The sequence below is a fragment of the Oenanthe melanoleuca genome, unplaced genomic scaffold, assembly GCF_029582105.1.
Source record: "Oenanthe melanoleuca isolate GR-GAL-2019-014 unplaced genomic scaffold, OMel1.0 S090, whole genome shotgun sequence".
Lineage (NCBI taxonomy): Eukaryota > Metazoa > Chordata > Aves > Passeriformes > Muscicapidae > Oenanthe > Oenanthe melanoleuca.
The window spans coordinates 29,650-46,910 of NW_026612739.1; the positions used below are offsets into that span (position 1 = coordinate 29,650).

A 17,261-nucleotide genomic window follows, 5' to 3' on the forward strand; every position below is an offset into this window, starting at 1 on the left:
GTTTTTCCGCGGACAATGAATCGTGCTCACATCCCCACCCCCCTTTTGGCTGAGAGCCGCCCTCACGGTCCTGCGTTTCTGCGTCCCGGCCGCCGCCGCAGATTGTCCCTCCCTGAACATGCCTGCGGCTCCACGCACCGAGCCCGCTATTTCTGGGTTCCGCGCTTCCCGCGAATCCCCCGCGCGGTTTTTCCCGCGCTCCCGGGGTGCCGGCACCGTCGCCGCGGCCGCACTGCCTTGCGTTATAAGGATCGAAACCGGAGTCACAGCCCCCCGCTTTTTCCCCGCTTTTCGCGGTCCTGTCCCCCTCCCCTCTGTCCCCCACGGCCCGGGGAGTCGTCTATAGCGCCCTCCCACCTCCTGGGGTCAAGTTTTCTGAAGGGGTGAAGAAATAAAAAATCCGAGTTCTTTAACTCACTTGGAAATATTTTTAACTTAATTTTTCCTGACCTTGCTGCTGGCAAGACCTTTGCTGAACCGGCTGCTGCTGGCATGGCAGCTATAAACTTCCCTCCCCCAGCTCATGGCTAAGTGAGAATCCTTCCCCAGTCTCTGAGGGACTTTAATTGCTTTCTGCCAAGGAGAGACTGGATAAAGCTACACTTTCGGGAGTCCTTCACTCCCTTATCTCTCAGAGTTACAGACTGATATCAATCACAATTAACTTTTTGCCAGAATCCTGCTGTAAATAGCACATTTGTTTCTGTCTGTGGGTAACGAAGCTTCACCCACACAAATCTCGGAATTCCTTCTCTGTGACAGAGACAGGATGAACAAAAGCTAAAACTTTCAAAGTGGATGCTAAAGTGAGCTGTTCCTTGCTGAGAGTTCTGCATATAGTGTTTGTTATAAATGAGCGCAATGGGCCATATAAGATCAGATAACAATTTAAAGATTTACTGATTACTGAAAGCAAAAGCAAATTCAGCGCTGGACAGCAGGGGAGTCTCCACTGCACCACCTGCTGCGCCCACCCCCCCTTAGTCTGTTCCTTTTAAGCTGTTAGGTTTTTGGGTGACGTGCTCCTCCTCTAATAGTTCAGCGCATGCTCCTCCAGTTGTTAGGGGGTCTTTTTCTGCCTTCTGCTGGTCGGGGGATGAGGGCGAGTCGTCTTCCTCAGCCACTGACTCCTTTCTTGGCGCTTAAAACAATATGTAATTATGCAAGCAAAGCAAAACACATTCTGGCTTTTTACTTTAAGGCCTATCAAGCAGAGCAAAGCAATTAACAAGTTCTAGCGCCATCTTTTTCAAGGTCTGTCTGTCAGAGGATCAAAGCAGAACAACCCCCATTCTGACCTCACAAATCTTGGTGATATTCCTCCAAGGTCTAAAGTCTGTCAGGCGAACAAAAGGCCTCTTATTTATTACAAGTCCCCCCTTTTTCTATATTATTACTTTTGTTCGCTAAATCTTTGTAATTCCCTCTTACTTAACTCCAGGTAATCTTTTTCCTCTTCCCCATTTAAGGCTTCATATTTTGCTCGTATTAACATGAGGTGAGCGGCTTCTAACCTGCTTTTTACAATGCTAATTATTTTGTTGAAAATACAGGGGCCGAAAGCAAGCCCTAAAATTATTAAAATCACTGGTGCAGCTATGCTTGACAAGAGGGTCGTTAGCCAGGGTGAATATTTAAACCAAGACTCATACCAATTTTGCTGGGCCTCCCTTTCTCTCTTGCGCTGCTCCAGTTGTTTTCGGAGCTCAGCCATGGTGTCAGTTACTATCCCAGTGTGGTCTGCATAGGTGCAACACTCCTCTCGCAAAGCCACACACAGTCCCCCTTGCTGTAAAAACAACAGGTCTAATCCCCGTCTATTCTGCAATACAACTTCTGAAAGAGATCTTACTGATTTTACGAGACCGTCTATTGCCTTCTCTATTTTACTTAAATCTTCATCTACTGAAATTCTAAGATCCTTAAATCCTTGCTGTTGGTTCACTAAGGAAGCCACTCCTGCCCCCACCCCAGCACTTCCTATACTTAGTAATACAGCAACTGTGAGGGCTGTAAACGGTTCTCGTTTCTCTAAGTGGTGTTTTGGAGTGAATTGATGAGCATACACATAGTCTTTTGGGTGGTACACAATCCGGGGGACTACCATGACCTGAATGCAGTACTCGGATGTTTCATTGAAATTAGATATTGATATACACGGGTTTACCCCTAATGTGTTACAAACCCACTTGGTGTTTGCAGCAGGGATCAACCATTGGGCCGGTTTGCGGGAGTCGGTTACAGCCATTTTTACCCCGCAGAGGTGGTCTTTATCCCGAGGTATGTTGCCTATACACCTCCCCTTCCCAGTTACCTGAGCCACCGATACCCCAGGGGTGCTTTCTTTCCCCCTTTTCCAAAGGCACAAGGAAGGATTGGTCCCGTTTATTCTTCTAGACTTTGCTACAGAACCTAAGGCTTCATAAAAGGGTGGATTAATACTGTAGCACAACCAGCACTCTTTAGTTAAATTGGGGTATGTGCCATTTAACACCCTAAAGGTGGCTTGTAGGATTTTCCATAGGGTCCCTCTACTTGGTTGTGTCACGGCCGTGGTCTCCATTAACTGTGATTTATTATTAGCCTCCGTGAAATTTTCTGGGGTCATGCTGTCTAAGTCACCTTGATTCATTATTGTGGCTTCTGAGTCTGTTATTGCAGGATTCGGTCCAACAGGTTGAGGATCGTGGGGTACAATTTCCTTCTTTATAACAATATGCCCCCCCCGGTCTTTCCCGGGTTCCCATATTCTAACTCCCCAGAATTTTCCTACTACCCATCCTGGGTCTTGGGGTTGCGTGACGTTAAGATAGACCCATTTGCAAGTACCGATATAAGTCACCACCCCTGACGGATCTGTCTAGGGCTTTTTACATCCATGTGGACCTCTTTCAACCCTTAAGTATTTATCTTGGATTTGAACCGACCATCCCAGGGAAATTGTTTCACAGCCCCAATATCCACAGTAAAATTCTCCGGGGTAGTTACAGTATGACCTCCCTGGGTTAGATGCTGGACACATGTAGAATACACTATAGGGGCTAGAACCCGTCCTATCAAGTAGGTCATCCAGGGTTATGTTAAAGCTAGGACCTTTCGAAGTAATTTGTGTTTGAATTTCCTTCTGACCTTCCCATTGTATTAGTGGCCATTTAAAGGGTTCATGGCTTGCAAGCACAGATCTCAAAAGCATTATATATAAGATTCCTAATTGGAGGTGGTAGCTTCCCCATTTTCCACAACCGCTTTTTTTATTTTCCTTCCAATTTACCTCAGACTTTTCTTTTCCCTTGGACTTTCGACGGCTCTGGGTACCTGTTCCTCGTTTTCCCCTTTTTCTCGGGCTCCCCCCTCCACTGCTCTCATCTCCTCTGCCTTGCCCATCAACTCGGTTGCTACGAGCTATGGGGAGTTTCATCTTCTCGGCAGCAGGAGTATTCTTCAGGAGGGGTGTTTGACCCATGCTTTTTGATACGTTTTATGTATTTATACCACTTGCGGTTCTTAATTTGAGGGGTATAGCAACTGAGTTCAGGTACCCACCGTCTGCACAGGGCGGCTACTATCCTAGCCACAAATGGGGCAGGTTCATTAGAGTGATAACAATAGAACTGGGGGTTTATCCCCTTTGTAAAAATTTTCCACCACTCTTCAGACCCTCTTAAAAGTTCTCTGGCAGCCACTTTGGTAGCCAGGACCTGAGAGGTGAGTAGCCTTTGGTCCGAATAACAATTTTTACACACTCCCCTTGGAGGGTAACTGTTGCTGCAATGGGTCCACCACTCCTCCTTACAAACTAAACAAATAAAGCATACAAAAGGGTTACAATTTCCCCAGCAATTTTCAGCATTACATCTTATTTTCACTGCTGCATTCAGCAGATCTTCCCCCCCCCCCCCCCCCACCCACTGGTGCTCCTGTTGCTCGGAGCTCTGCCAGGAAGGAATAGTATGTTGGATCCCACAGTCTATCTCTCATGTGGAAAAAGTCTCATACCTGTGGTGGGGTGGGAATAATGTAATTTGTCTTTTAATTAGAGCTTACTCGCTTCTTAAGTGTCAGTTTCAGGCTCCCAGGTGTGCCCTTCACTTCCCACCCGGGGTCGTTGGTGAATTTAGACGGATCTACTGGTCCCTTGATTCGGCTTGCGTGAGTCCACCCTTTTTCCACAGTGCGTACTGCTGTGTCTGTTGTAAGCAACACCTGGTAAGGTCCTTCCCACTTGGGTGTTATCGGATTTTCCTTCCAACTTCGGACCAGTACCCAGTCCCCGGGCTGAACCTGATGTAATACAAGATCTAATGGTGGTCTCTGAACCAACATTCCTTTTTCCCATAACTGTTTTTTTAAATTTCATCAAAGCTATTAAATACTCGTTAATGTATTGTTCACTAACATTTGGGTTTGTCTGTGCCTTTTCTAAACTATAGGGCATGCCATATAACATCTCAAATGGGGAAATTCCCAAATCCGCCCGGGGCTGAGTCCGAATATTCAGCAAGGCTAGGGGAATGCATTTAACCCATGATAATTTTGTTTCTAGTACCAATTTAGTAAGTTGTTTTTTTTTTTTTTTATTTCTCCATTCATCCTTTCTACCCGGCCTGAACTTTGAGGGGGCCAAGGAGTATGTTGTTCCCATTTTATTCCTAATGCTGCTGCCAGCTCCTGAGTTACCTTTGATGTAAAGTGCGGCCCCTTATCAGAGTCAATTGTTTCTGGTACACCATACCTGGGGACTATCTCCTCCAGCAGGGCTTCTACTACTGTTCGTGCAGTTTCCCTTGATGTCGGGAAGGCTTCCACATAATGAGTAAGATGATCTACTACCACTAAAAGATATTTAATCCTCCCCAATAAATTATATTCAGATTCTGATACTAACAAAAAGTCTCCCAACCCGATTCTTGATTCTGATTCAACTGTCACCCTTTTAATAACCCCCACCTCAAAGGGTTCTCCCTTTGCTCCTACTACCGTGGCAGTCTCTTTAGATAGACTACATCCTTTTGGCAAGAACTGAATAGTTGATATTTCAGCTCCTGTGTCAACCAGAAAAACTATTTCCTGGCCATGGGGACCCACCTTCAGTTTCATCAAGGGCTCCTTATGATGTTTCCATGTCCCCAAGAGATAGAGCCCTTGACCCCTCTAATCTGTCTTGAACTCCTTTTCATCCCGAATCCCGACCCTACACTCTTTCTTGAAATGTCCTTTTTTCCCACAATAAAAACACACCTTAATGTCCTGTCTCTCCCTTGAATTCCTAGACTCCTTAAGCTCTCTTACTGGCCGCCTCTGTGTCTCTCTCTGACCCTGTTCCCTACCTTCTTGTACCATCATTCTAACTTGCCGTTTCTGACTTTCCTCCAAACAAACAGGTTTTTTTTTTTGTATTTACCCAAATATTTAATCTCTGTTTTATCCAATCCTCTGTTGACCCATATATTGGCCAGAACACGTTTCCTGAAATCTCCTTCCCACCCCAAACTTCTACACAGTAATATATCATTTTTGCCTCATCCTTCCCTTCCATTCCAGGGAAATGGTCCCAATTTTCTAGTAAAAATCCTAAGGGACTATCTCTAGGTATGGGTGGGAGTTTAACACTTGCAGGAGGTTTACTCTTCCCCTGCCCCATTTCCTCCGGAGTACCTTCACTCACACCAACAATCACTTTCGCTTCCCCTGTTTCGTGGCCCACGCCCTCGCGGGCCGATGGGAACCGCACTACTAAGGGTCCGCACTCGCTTGGGGAATCTGGCTGCCAGTCCCCCTCTCACACACACACCACACGTTGTACTCCGGGATCCCGACCCCGCCCGAACGGATCCCCTATACTTACGCGTCCTGCGTCTTCGTCCGGACTTTGTGCACAAAATTTAAGGGGTCAATTGGGCCCTCCTACCTTCGCTTTTGCTTTCTTAATTTTAGGTTCGTCAGTCGAGGTTAGGATAGGACCCGTGTCCTCGGGGCCACCAAAATGGTGGGGCGCGCCTCCCCGCAGGCAGAGAGCCCCTCCAAAATCTCGATCCGAGTCACGGACCAAATTTGTTATAAGTGAGCGCAATGGGCCATATAAGATCGAATAACAATTTAAAGATTTACTGATTACTGAAAGCAAAAGCAAATTCAGCGCTGGACAGCAGGGGAGTCTCCACTGCACCACCTGCTGCGCCCACCCCCCCTTAGTCTGTTCCTTTTAAGCTGTTAGGTTTTTGGGTGACGTGCTCCTCCTCTAATAGTTCAGCGCATGCTCCTCCAGTTGTTAGGGGGTCTTTTTCTGCCTTCTGCTGGTCGGGGGATGAGGGCGAGTCGTCTTCCTCAGCCACTGACTCCTTTCCTGGCACTTAAAGCAATATGTGATTATGCAAGCAAAGCAAAACACATTCTGGCTTTTTACTTTAAGGCCTGTCAAGCAGAGCAAAGCAATTAACAAGTTCTAGCGCCATCTTTTTCAAGGTCTGTCTGTCAGAGGATCAAAGCAGAACAACCCCCATTCTGACCTCACAAATCTTGGTGATATTCCTCCAAGGTCTAAAGTCTGTCAGGCGAACAAAAGGCCTCTTATTTATTACAAGTCCCCCCTTTTTCTATATTATTACTTTTGTTCGCTAAATCTTTGTAATTCCCTCTTACTTAACTCCAGGTAATCTTTTTCCTCTTCCCCATTTAAGGCTTCATATTTTGCTCGTATTAACATGAGGTGAGCGGCTTCTAACCTGCTTTTTACAATGCTAATTATTTTGTTGAAAATACAGGGGCCGAAAGCAAGCCCTAAAATTATTAAAATCACTGGTGCAGCTATGCTTGACAAGAGGGTCGTTAGCCAGGGTGAATATTTAAACCAAGACTCATACCAATTTTGCTGGGCCTCCCTTTCTCTCTTGCGCTGCTCCAGTTGTTTTCGGAGCTCAGCCATGGTGTCAGTTACTATCCCAGTGTGGTCTGCATAGGTGCAACACTCCTCTCGCAAAGCCACACACAGTCCCCCTTGCTGTAAAAACAACAGGTCTAATCCCCGTCTATTCTGCAATACAACTTCTGAAAGAGATCTTACTGATTTTACGAGACCGTCTATTGCCTTCTCTATTTTACTTAAATCTTCATCTACTGAAATTCTGAGATCCTTAAATCCTTGCTGTTGGTTCACTAAGGAAGCCACTCCTGCCCCCACCCCAGCACTTCCTATACTTAGTAATACAGCAACTGTGAGGGCTGTAAACGGTTCTCGTTTCTCTAAGTGGTGTTTTGGAGTGAATTGATGAGCATACACATAGTCTTTTGGGTGGTACACAATCCGGGGGACTACCATGACCTGAATGCAGTACTCGGATGTTTCATTGAAATTAGATATTGATATACAGGGGTTTACCCCTAATGTGTTACAAACCCACTTGGTGTTTGCAGCAGGGATCAACCATTGGGCCGGTTTGCGGGAGTCGGTTACAGCCATTTTTACCCCGCAGAGGTGGTCTTTATCCCGAGGTATGTTGCCTATACACCTCCCCTTCCCAGTTACCTGAGCCACCGATACCCCAGGGGTGCTTTCTTTCCCCCTTTTCCAAAGGCACAAGGAAGGATTGGTCCCGTTTATTCTTCTAGACTTTGCTACAGAACCTAAGGCTTCATAAAAGGGTGGATTAATACTGTAGCACAACCAGCACTCTTTAGTTAAATTGGGGTATGTGCCATTTAACACCCTAAAGGTGGCTTGTAGGATTTTCCATAGGGTCCCTCTACTTGGTTGTGTCACGGCCGTGGTCTCCATTAACTGTGATTTATTATTAGCCTCCGTGAAATTTTCTGGGGTCATGCTGTCTAAGTCACCTTGATTCATTATTGTGGCTTCTGAGTCTGTTATTGCAGGATTCGGTCCAACAGGTTGAGGATCGTGGGGTACAATTTCCTTCTTTATAACAATATGCCCCCCCCGGTCTTTCCCGGGTTCCCATATTCTAACTCCCCAGAATTTTCCTACTACCCATCCTGGGTCTTGGGGTTGCGTGACGTTAAGATAGACCCATTTGCAAGTACCGATATAAGTCACCACCCCTGACGGATCTGTCTAGGGCTTTTTACATCCATGTGGACCTCTTTCAACCCTTAAGTATTTATCTTGGATTTGAACCGACCATCCCAGGGAAATTGTTTCACAGCCCCAATATCCACAGTAAAATTCTCCGGGGTAGTTACAGTATGACCTCCCTGGGTTAGATGCTGGACACATGTAGAATACACTATAGGGGCTAGAACCCGTCCTATCAAGTAGGTCATCCAGGGTTATGTTAAAGCTAGGACCTTTCGAAGTAATTTGTGTTTGAATTTCCTTCTGACCTTCCCATTGTATTAGTGGCCATTTAAAGGGTTCATGGCTTGCAAGCACAGATCTCAAAAGCATTATATATAAGATTCCTAATTGGAGGTGGTAGCTTCCCCATTTTCCACAACCGCTTTTTTTATTTTCCTTCCAATTTACCTCAGACTTTTCTTTTCCCTTGGACTTTCGACGGCTCTGGGTACCTGTTCCTCGTTTTCCCCTTTTTCTCGGGCTCCCCCCTCCACTGCTCTCATCTCCTCTGCCTTGCCCATCAACTCGGTTGCTACGAGCTATGGGGAGTTTCATCTTCTCGGCAGCAGGAGTATTCTTCAGGAGGGGTGTTTGACCCATGCTTTTTGATACGTTTTATGTATTTATACCACTTGCGGTTCTTAATTTGAGGGGTATAGCAACTGAGTTCAGGTACCCACCGTCTGCACAGGGCGGCTACTATCCTAGCCACAAATGGGGCAGGTTCATTAGAGTGATAACAATAGAACTGGGGGTTTATCCCCTTTGTAAAAATTTTCCACCACTCTTCAGACCCTCTTAAAAGTTCTCTGGCAGCCACTTTGGTAGCCAGGACCTGAGAGGTGAGTAGCCTTTGGTCCGAATAACAATTTTTACACACTCCCCTTGGAGGGTAACTGTTGCTGCAATGGGTCCACCACTCCTCCTTACAAACTAAACAAATAAAGCATACAAAAGGGTTACAATTTCCCCAGCAATTTTCAGCATTACATCTTATTTTCACTGCTGCATTCAGCAGATCTTCCCCCCCCCCCCCCCCCCCCACTGGTGCTCCTGTTGCTCGGAGCTCTGCCAGGAAGGAATAGTATGTTGGATCCCACAGTCTATCTCTCATGTGGAAAAAGTCTCATACCTGTGGTGGGGTGGGAATAATGTAATTTGTCTTTTAATTAGAGCTTACTCGCTTCTTAAGTGTCAGTTTCAGGCTCCCAGGTGTGCCCTTCACTTCCCACCCGGGGTCGTTGGTGAATTTAGACGGATCTACTGGTCCCTTGATTCGGCTTGCGTGAGTCCACCCTTTTTCCACAGTGCGTACTGCTGTGTCTGTTGTAAGCAACACCTGGTAAGGTCCTTCCCACTTGGGTGTTATCGGATTTTCCTTCCAACTTCGGACCAGTACCCAGTCCCCGGGCTGAACCTGATGTAATACAAGATCTAATGGTGGTCTCTGAACCAACATTCCTTTTTCCCATAACTGTTTTTTTAAATTTCATCAAAGCTATTAAATACTCGTTAATGTATTGTTCACTAACATTTGGGTTTGTCTGTGCCTTTTCTAAACTATAGGGCATGCCATATAACATCTCAAATGGGGAAATTCCCAAATCCGCCCGGGGCTGAGTCCGAATATTCAGCAAGGCTAGGGGAATGCATTTAACCCATGATAATTTTGTTTCTAGTACCAATTTAGTAAGTTGTTTTTTTTTTTTTTTATTTCTCCATTCATCCTTTCTACCCGGCCTGAACTTTGAGGGGGCCAAGGAGTATGTTGTTCCCATTTTATTCCTAATGCTGCTGCCAGCTCCTGAGTTACCTTTGATGTAAAGTGCGGCCCCTTATCAGAGTCAATTGTTTCTGGTACACCATACCTGGGGACTATCTCCTCCAGCAGGGCTTCTACTACTGTTCGTGCAGTTTCCCTTGATGTCGGGAAGGCTTCCACATAATGAGTAAGATGATCTACTACCACTAAAAGATATTTAATCCTCCCCAATAAATTATATTCAGATTCTGATACTAACAAAAAGTCTCCCAACCCGATTCTTGATTCTGATTCAACTGTCACCCTTTTAATAACCCCCACCTCAAAGGGTTCTCCCTTTGCTCCTACTACCGTGGCAGTCTCTTTAGATAGACTACATCCTTTTGGCAAGAACTGAATAGTTGATATTTCAGCTCCTGTGTCAACCAGAAAAACTATTTCCTGGCCATGGGGACCCACCTTCAGTTTCATCAAGGGCTCCTTATGATGTTTCCGTGTCCCCAAGAGATAGAGCCCTTGACCCCTCTAATCTGTCTTGAACTCCTTTTCATCCCGAATCCCGACCCTACACTCTTTCTTGAAATGTCCTTTTTTCCCACAATAAAAACACACCTTAATGTCCTGTCTCTCCCTTGAATTCCTAGACTCCTTAAGCTCTCTTACTGGCCGCCTCTGTGTCTCTCTCTGACCCTGTTCCCTACCTTCTTGTACCATCATTCTAACTTGCCGTTTCTGACTTTCCTCCAAACAAACAGGTTTTTTTTTTTGTATTTACCCAAATATTTAATCTCTGTTTTATCCAATCCTCTGTTGACCCATATATTGGCCAGAACACGTTTCCTGAAATCTCCTTCCCACCCCAAACTTCTACACAGTAATATATCATTTTTGCCTCATCCTTCCCTTCCATTCCAGGGAAATGGTCCCAATTTTCTAGTAAAAATCCCAAGGGACTATCTCTAGGTATGGGTGGGAGTTTAACACTTGCAGGAGGTTTACTCTTCCCCTGCCCCATTTCCTCCGGAGTACCTTCACTCACACCAACAATCACTTTCGCTTCCCCTGTTTCGTGGCCCACGCCCTCGCGGGCCGATGGGAACCGCACTACTAAGGGTCCGCACTCGCTTGGGGAATCTGGCTGCCAGTCCCCCTCTCACACACACACCACACGTTGTACTCCGGGATCCCGACCCCGCCCGAACGGATCCCCTATACTTACGCGTCCTGCGTCTTCGTCCGGACTTTGTGCACAAAATTTAAGGGGTCAATTGGGCCCTCCTACCTTCGCTTTTGCTTTCTTAATTTTAGGTTCGTCAGTCGAGGTTAGGATAGGACCCGTGTCCTCGGGGCCACCAAAATGGTGGGGCGCGCCTCCCCGCAGGCAGAGAGCCCCTCCAAAATCTCGATCCGAGTCACGGACCAAATTTGTTATAAGTGAGCGCAATGGGCCATATAAGATCGAATAACAATTTAAAGATTTACTGATTACTGAAAGCAAAAGCAAATTCAGCGCTGGACAGCAGGGGAGTCTCCACTGCACCACCTGCTGCGCCCACCCCCCCTTAGTCTGTTCCTTTTAAGCTGTTAGGTTTTTGGGTGACGTGCTCCTCCTCTAATAGTTCAGCGCATGCTCCTCCAGTTGTTAGGGGGTCTTTTTCTGCCTTCTGCTGGTCGGGGGATGAGGGCGAGTCGTCTTCCTCAGCCACTGACTCCTTTCCTGGCACTTAAAGCAATATGTGATTATGCAAGCAAAGCAAAACACATTCTGGCTTTTTACTTTAAGGCCTGTCAAGCAGAGCAAAGCAATTAACAAGTTCTAGCGCCATCTTTTTCAAGGTCTGTCTGTCAGAGGATCAAAGCAGAACAACCCCCATTCTGACCTCACAAATCTTGGTGATATTCCTCCAAGGTCTAAAGTCTGTCAGGCGAACAAAAGGCCTCTTATTTATTACAAGTCCCCCCTTTTTCTATATTATTACTTTTGTTCGCTAAATCTTTGTAATTCCCTCTTACTTAACTCCAGGTAATCTTTTTCCTCTTCCCCATTTAAGGCTTCATATTTTGCTCGTATTAACATGAGGTGAGCGGCTTCTAACCTGCTTTTTACAATGCTAATTATTTTGTTGAAAATACAGGGGCCGAAAGCAAGCCCTAAAATTATTAAAATCACTGGTGCAGCTATGCTTGACAAGAGGGTCGTTAGCCAGGGTGAATATTTAAACCAAGACTCATACCAATTTTGCTGGGCCTCCCTTTCTCTCTTGCGCTGCTCCAGTTGTTTTCGGAGCTCAGCCATGGTGTCAGTTACTATCCCAGTGTGGTCTGCATAGGTGCAACACTCCTCTCGCAAAGCCACACACAGTCCCCCTTGCTGTAAAAACAACAGGTCTAATCCCCGTCTATTCTGCAATACAACTTCTGAAAGAGATCTTACTGATTTTACGAGACCGTCTATTGCCTTCTCTATTTTACTTAAATCTTCATCTACTGAAATTCTAAGATCCTTAAATCCTTGCTGTTGGTTCACTAAGGAAGCCACTCCTGCCCCCACCCCAGCACTTCCTATACTTAGTAATACAGCAACTGTGAGGGCTGTAAACGGTTCTCGTTTCTCTAAGTGGTGTTTTGGAGTGAATTGATGAGCATACACATAGTCTTTTGGGTGGTACACAATCCGGGGGACTACCATGACCTGAATGCAGTACTCGGATGTTTCATTGAAATTAGATATTGATATACACGGGTTTACCCCTAATGTGTTACAAACCCACTTGGTGTTTGCAGCAGGGATCAACCATTGGGCCGGTTTGCGGGAGTCGGTTACAGCCATTTTTACCCCGCAGAGGTGGTCTTTATCCCGAGGTATGTTGCCTATACACCTCCCCTTCCCAGTTACCTGAGCCACCGATACCCCAGGGGTGCTTTCTTTCCCCCTTTTCCAAAGGCACAAGGAAGGATTGGTCCCGTTTATTCTTCTAGACTTTGCTACAGAACCTAAGGCTTCATAAAAGGGTGGATTAATACTGTAGCACAACCAGCACTCTTTAGTTAAATTGGGGTATGTGCCATTTAACACCCTAAAGGTGGCTTGTAGGATTTTCCATAGGGTCCCTCTACTTGGTTGTGTCACGGCCGTGGTCTCCATTAACTGTGATTTATTATTAGCCTCCGTGAAATTTTCTGGGGTCATGCTGTCTAAGTCACCTTGATTCATTATTGTGGCTTCTGAGTCTGTTATTGCAGGATTCGGTCCAACAGGTTGAGGATCGTGGGGTACAATTTCCTTCTTTATAACAATATGCCCCCCCCCGGTCTTTCCCGGGTTCCCATATTCTAACTCCCCAGAATTTTCCTACTACCCATCCTGGGTCTTGGGGTTGCGTGACGTTAAGATAGACCCATTTGCAAGTACCGATATAAGTCACCACCCCTGACGGATCTGTCTAGGGCTTTTTACATCCATGTGGACCTCTTTCAACCCTTAAGTATTTATCTTGGATTTGAACCGACCATCCCAGGGAAATTGTTTCACAGCCCCAATATCCACAGTAAAATTCTCCGGGGTAGTTACAGTATGACCTCCCTGGGTTAGATGCTGGACACATGTAGAATACACTATAGGGGCTAGAACCCGTCCTATCAAGTAGGTCATCCAGGGTTATGTTAAAGCTAGGACCTTTCGAAGTAATTTGTGTTTGAATTTCCTTCTGACCTTCCCATTGTATTAGTGGCCATTTAAAGGGTTCATGGCTTGCAAGCACAGATCTCAAAAGCATTATATATAAGATTCCTAATTGGAGGTGGTAGCTTCCCCATTTTCCACAACCGCTTTTTTTATTTTCCTTCCAATTTACCTCAGACTTTTCTTTTCCCTTGGACTTTCGACGGCTCTGGGTACCTGTTCCTCGTTTTCCCCTTTTTCTCGGGCTCCCCCCTCCACTGCTCTCATCTCCTCTGCCTTGCCCATCAACTCGGTTGCTACGAGCTATGGGGAGTTCCATCTTCTCGGCAGCAGGAGTATTCTTCAGGAGGGGTGTTTGACCCATGCTTTTTGATACGTTTTATGTATTTATACCACTTGCGGTTCTTAATTTGAGGGGTATAGCAACTGAGTTCAGGTACCCACCGTCTGCACAGGGCGGCTACTATCCTAGCCACAAATGGGGCAGGTTCATTAGAGTGATAACAATAGAACTGGGGGTTTATCCCCTTTGTAAAAATTTTCCACCACTCTTCAGACCCTCTTAAAAGTTCTCTGGCAGCCACTTTGGTAGCCAGGACCTGAGAGGTGAGTAGCCTTTGGTCCGAATAACAATTTTTACACACTCCCCTTGGAGGGTAACTGTTGCTGCAATGGGTCCACCACTCCTCCTTACAAACTAAACAAATAAAGCATACAAAAGGGTTACAATTTCCCCAGCAATTTTCAGCATTACATCTTATTTTCACTGCTGCATTCAGCAGATCTTCCCCCCCCCCCCCCCCCCCCCCCCCACTGGTGCTCCTGTTGCTCGGAGCTCTGCCAGGAAGGAATAGTATGTTGGATCCCACAGTCTATCTCTCATGTGGAAAAAGTCTCATACCTGTGGTGGGGTGGGAATAATGTAATTTGTCTTTTTAATTAGAGCTTACTCGCTTCTTAAGTGTCAGTTTCAGGCTCCCAGGTGTGCCCTTCACTTCCCACCCGGGGTCGTTGGTGAATTTAGACGGATCTACTGGTCCCTTGATTCGGCTTGCGTGAGTCCACCCTTTTTCCACAGTGCGTACTGCTGTGTCTGTTGTAAGCAACACCTGGTAAGGTCCTTCCCACTTGGGTGTTATCGGATTTTCCTTCCAACTTCGGACCAGTACCCAGTCCCCGGGCTGAACCTGATGTAATACAAGATCTAATGGTGGTCTCTGAACCAACATTCCTTTTTCCCATAACTGTTTTTTTTAAATTTCATCAAAGCTATTAAATACTCGTTAATGTATTGTTCACTAACATTTGGGTTTGTCTGTGCCTTTTCTAAACTATAGGGCATGCCATATAACATCTCAAATGGGGAAATTCCCAAATCCGCCCGGGGCTGAGTCCGAATATTCAGCAAGGCTAGGGGAATGCATTTAACCCATGATAATTTTGTTTCTAGTACCAATTTAGTAAGTTGTTTTTTTTTTTTTTTATTTCTCCATTCATCCTTTCTACCCGGCCTGAACTTTGAGGGGGCCAAGGAGTATGTTGTTCCCATTTTATTCCTAATGCTGCTGCCAGCTCCTGAGTTACCTTTGATGTAAAGTGCGGCCCCTTATCAGAGTCAATTGTTTCTGGTACACCATACCTGGGGACTATCTCCTCCAGCAGGGCTTCTACTACTGTTCATGCGGTTTCCCTTGATGTCGGGAAGGCTTCCACATAATGAGTAAGATGATCTACTACCACTAAAAGATATTTAATCCTCCCCAATAAATTATATTCAGATTCTGATACTAACAAAAAGTCTCCCAACCCGATTCTTGATTCTGATTCAACTGTCACCCTTTTAATAACCCCCACCTCAAAGGGTTCTCCCTTTGCTCCTACTACCGTGGCAGTCTCTTTAGATAGACTACATCCTTTTGGCAAGAACTGAATAGTTGATATTTCAGCTCCTGTGTCAACCAGAAAAACTATTTCCTGGCCATGGGGACCCACCTTCAGTTTCATCAAGGGCTCCTTATGATGTTTCCGTGTCCCCAAGAGATAGAGCCCTTGACCCCTCTAATCTGTCTTGAACTCCTTTTCATCCCGAATCCCGACCCTACACTCTTTCTTGAAATGTCCTTTTTTCCCACAATAAAAACACACCTTAATGTCCTGTCTCTCCCTTGAATTCCTAGACTCCTTAAGCTCTCTTACTGGCCGCCTCTGTGTCTCTCTCTGACCCTGTTCCCTACCTTCTTGTACCATCATTCTAACTTGCCGTTTCTGACTTTCCTCCAAACAAACAGGTTTTTTTTTTTTTGTATTTACCCAAATATTTAATCTCTGTTTTATCCAATCCTCTGTTGACCCATATATTGGCCAGAACACGTTTCCTGAAATCTCCTTCCCACCCCAAACTTCTACACAGTAATATATCATTTTTGCCTCATCCTTCCCTTCCATTCCAGGGAAATGGTCCCAATTTTCTAGTAAAAATCCTAAGGGACTATCTCTAGGTATGGGTGGGAGTTTAACACTTGCAGGAGGTTTACTCTTCCCCTGCCCCATTTCCTCCGGAGTACCTTCACTCACACCAACAATCACTTTCGCTTCCCCTGTTTCGTGGCCCACGCCCTCGCGGGCCGATGGGAACCGCACTACTAAGGGTCCGCACTCGCTTGGGGAATCTGGCTGCCAGTCCCCCTCTCACACACACACCACACGTTGTACTCCGGGATCCCGACCCCGCCCGAACGGATCCCCTATACTTACGCGTCCTGCGTCTTCGTCCGGACTTTGTGCACAAAATTTAAGGGGTCAATTGGGCCCTCCTACCTTCGCTTTTGCTTTCTTAATTTTAGGTTCGTCAGTCGAGGTTAGGATAGGACCCGTGTCCTCGGGGCCACCAAAATGGTGGGGCGCGCCTCCCCGCAGGCAGAGAGCCCCTCCAAAATCTCGATCCGAGTCACGGACCAAATTTGTTATAAGTGAGCGCAATGGGCCATATAAGATCGAATAACAATTTAAAGATTTACTGATTACTGAAAGCAAAAGCAAATTCAGCGCTGGACAGCAGGGGAGTCTCCACTGCACCACCTGCTGCGCCCACCCCCCCTTAGTCTGTTCCTTTTAAGCTGTTAGGTTTTTGGGTGACGTGCTCCTCCTCTAATAGTTCAGCGCATGCTCCTCCAGTTGTTAGGGGGTCTTTTTCTGCCTTCTGCTGGTCGGGGGATGAGGGCGAGTCGTCTTCCTCAGCCACTGACTCCTTTCCTGGCACTTAAAGCAATATGTGATTATGCAAGCAAAGCAAAACACATTCTGGCTTTTTACTTTAAGGCCTGTCAAGCAGAGCAAAGCAATTAACAAGTTCTAGCGCCATCTTTTTCAAGGTCTGTCTGTCAGAGGATCAAAGCAGAACAACCCCATTCTGACCTCACAAATCTTGGTGATATTCCTCCAAGGTCTAAAGTCTGTCAGGCGAACAAAAGGCCTCTTATTTATTACATTAACTAATTACACATTTGATCCAAGGATACACCTGGAGGTTTTCCAAAACTTACTTAAAATGCTGAAAGGGTTCAAATTAAACAATGAAACAGAAAATAAAATCATTCTGTGATACAGAATTCATACAATCTTATTACAGTGATTTTAAAATTAAATACAGAAATTATATTTAAATCTTAAAAATTGAACTGATAGATAAATACTGCTTTTCCAATATATGTGAAAAGAATTTTGATTCAGATTAAATTTTGCAATTC

General features: G+C 45.7%; 2 long non-coding RNA genes across 2 annotated transcripts; both read right to left on the reverse strand.

Annotated features, from left to right (window-relative positions):
• Positions 1-8,042: 8,042 nt before the first annotated feature.
• On the reverse strand, positions 8,043-11,104 carry LOC130266577 (uncharacterized). The gene is made up of 2 exons (XR_008842919.1): positions 11,053-11,104; positions 8,043-9,488 (listed from the first exon to the last, which is right to left on the reverse strand). It is a non-coding gene; the product is annotated as an uncharacterized LOC130266577 (long non-coding RNA).
• A 3,221-nt stretch (positions 11,105-14,325) lies between these two features.
• Positions 14,326-16,481, reverse strand: LOC130266576 (uncharacterized). Its single transcript, XR_008842918.1, has 3 exons — positions 16,404-16,481; positions 16,270-16,328; positions 14,326-14,702 (listed from the first exon to the last, which is right to left on the reverse strand). It is a non-coding gene; the product is annotated as an uncharacterized LOC130266576 (long non-coding RNA).
• Between the last annotated feature and the right edge of the window lie 780 nt (positions 16,482-17,261).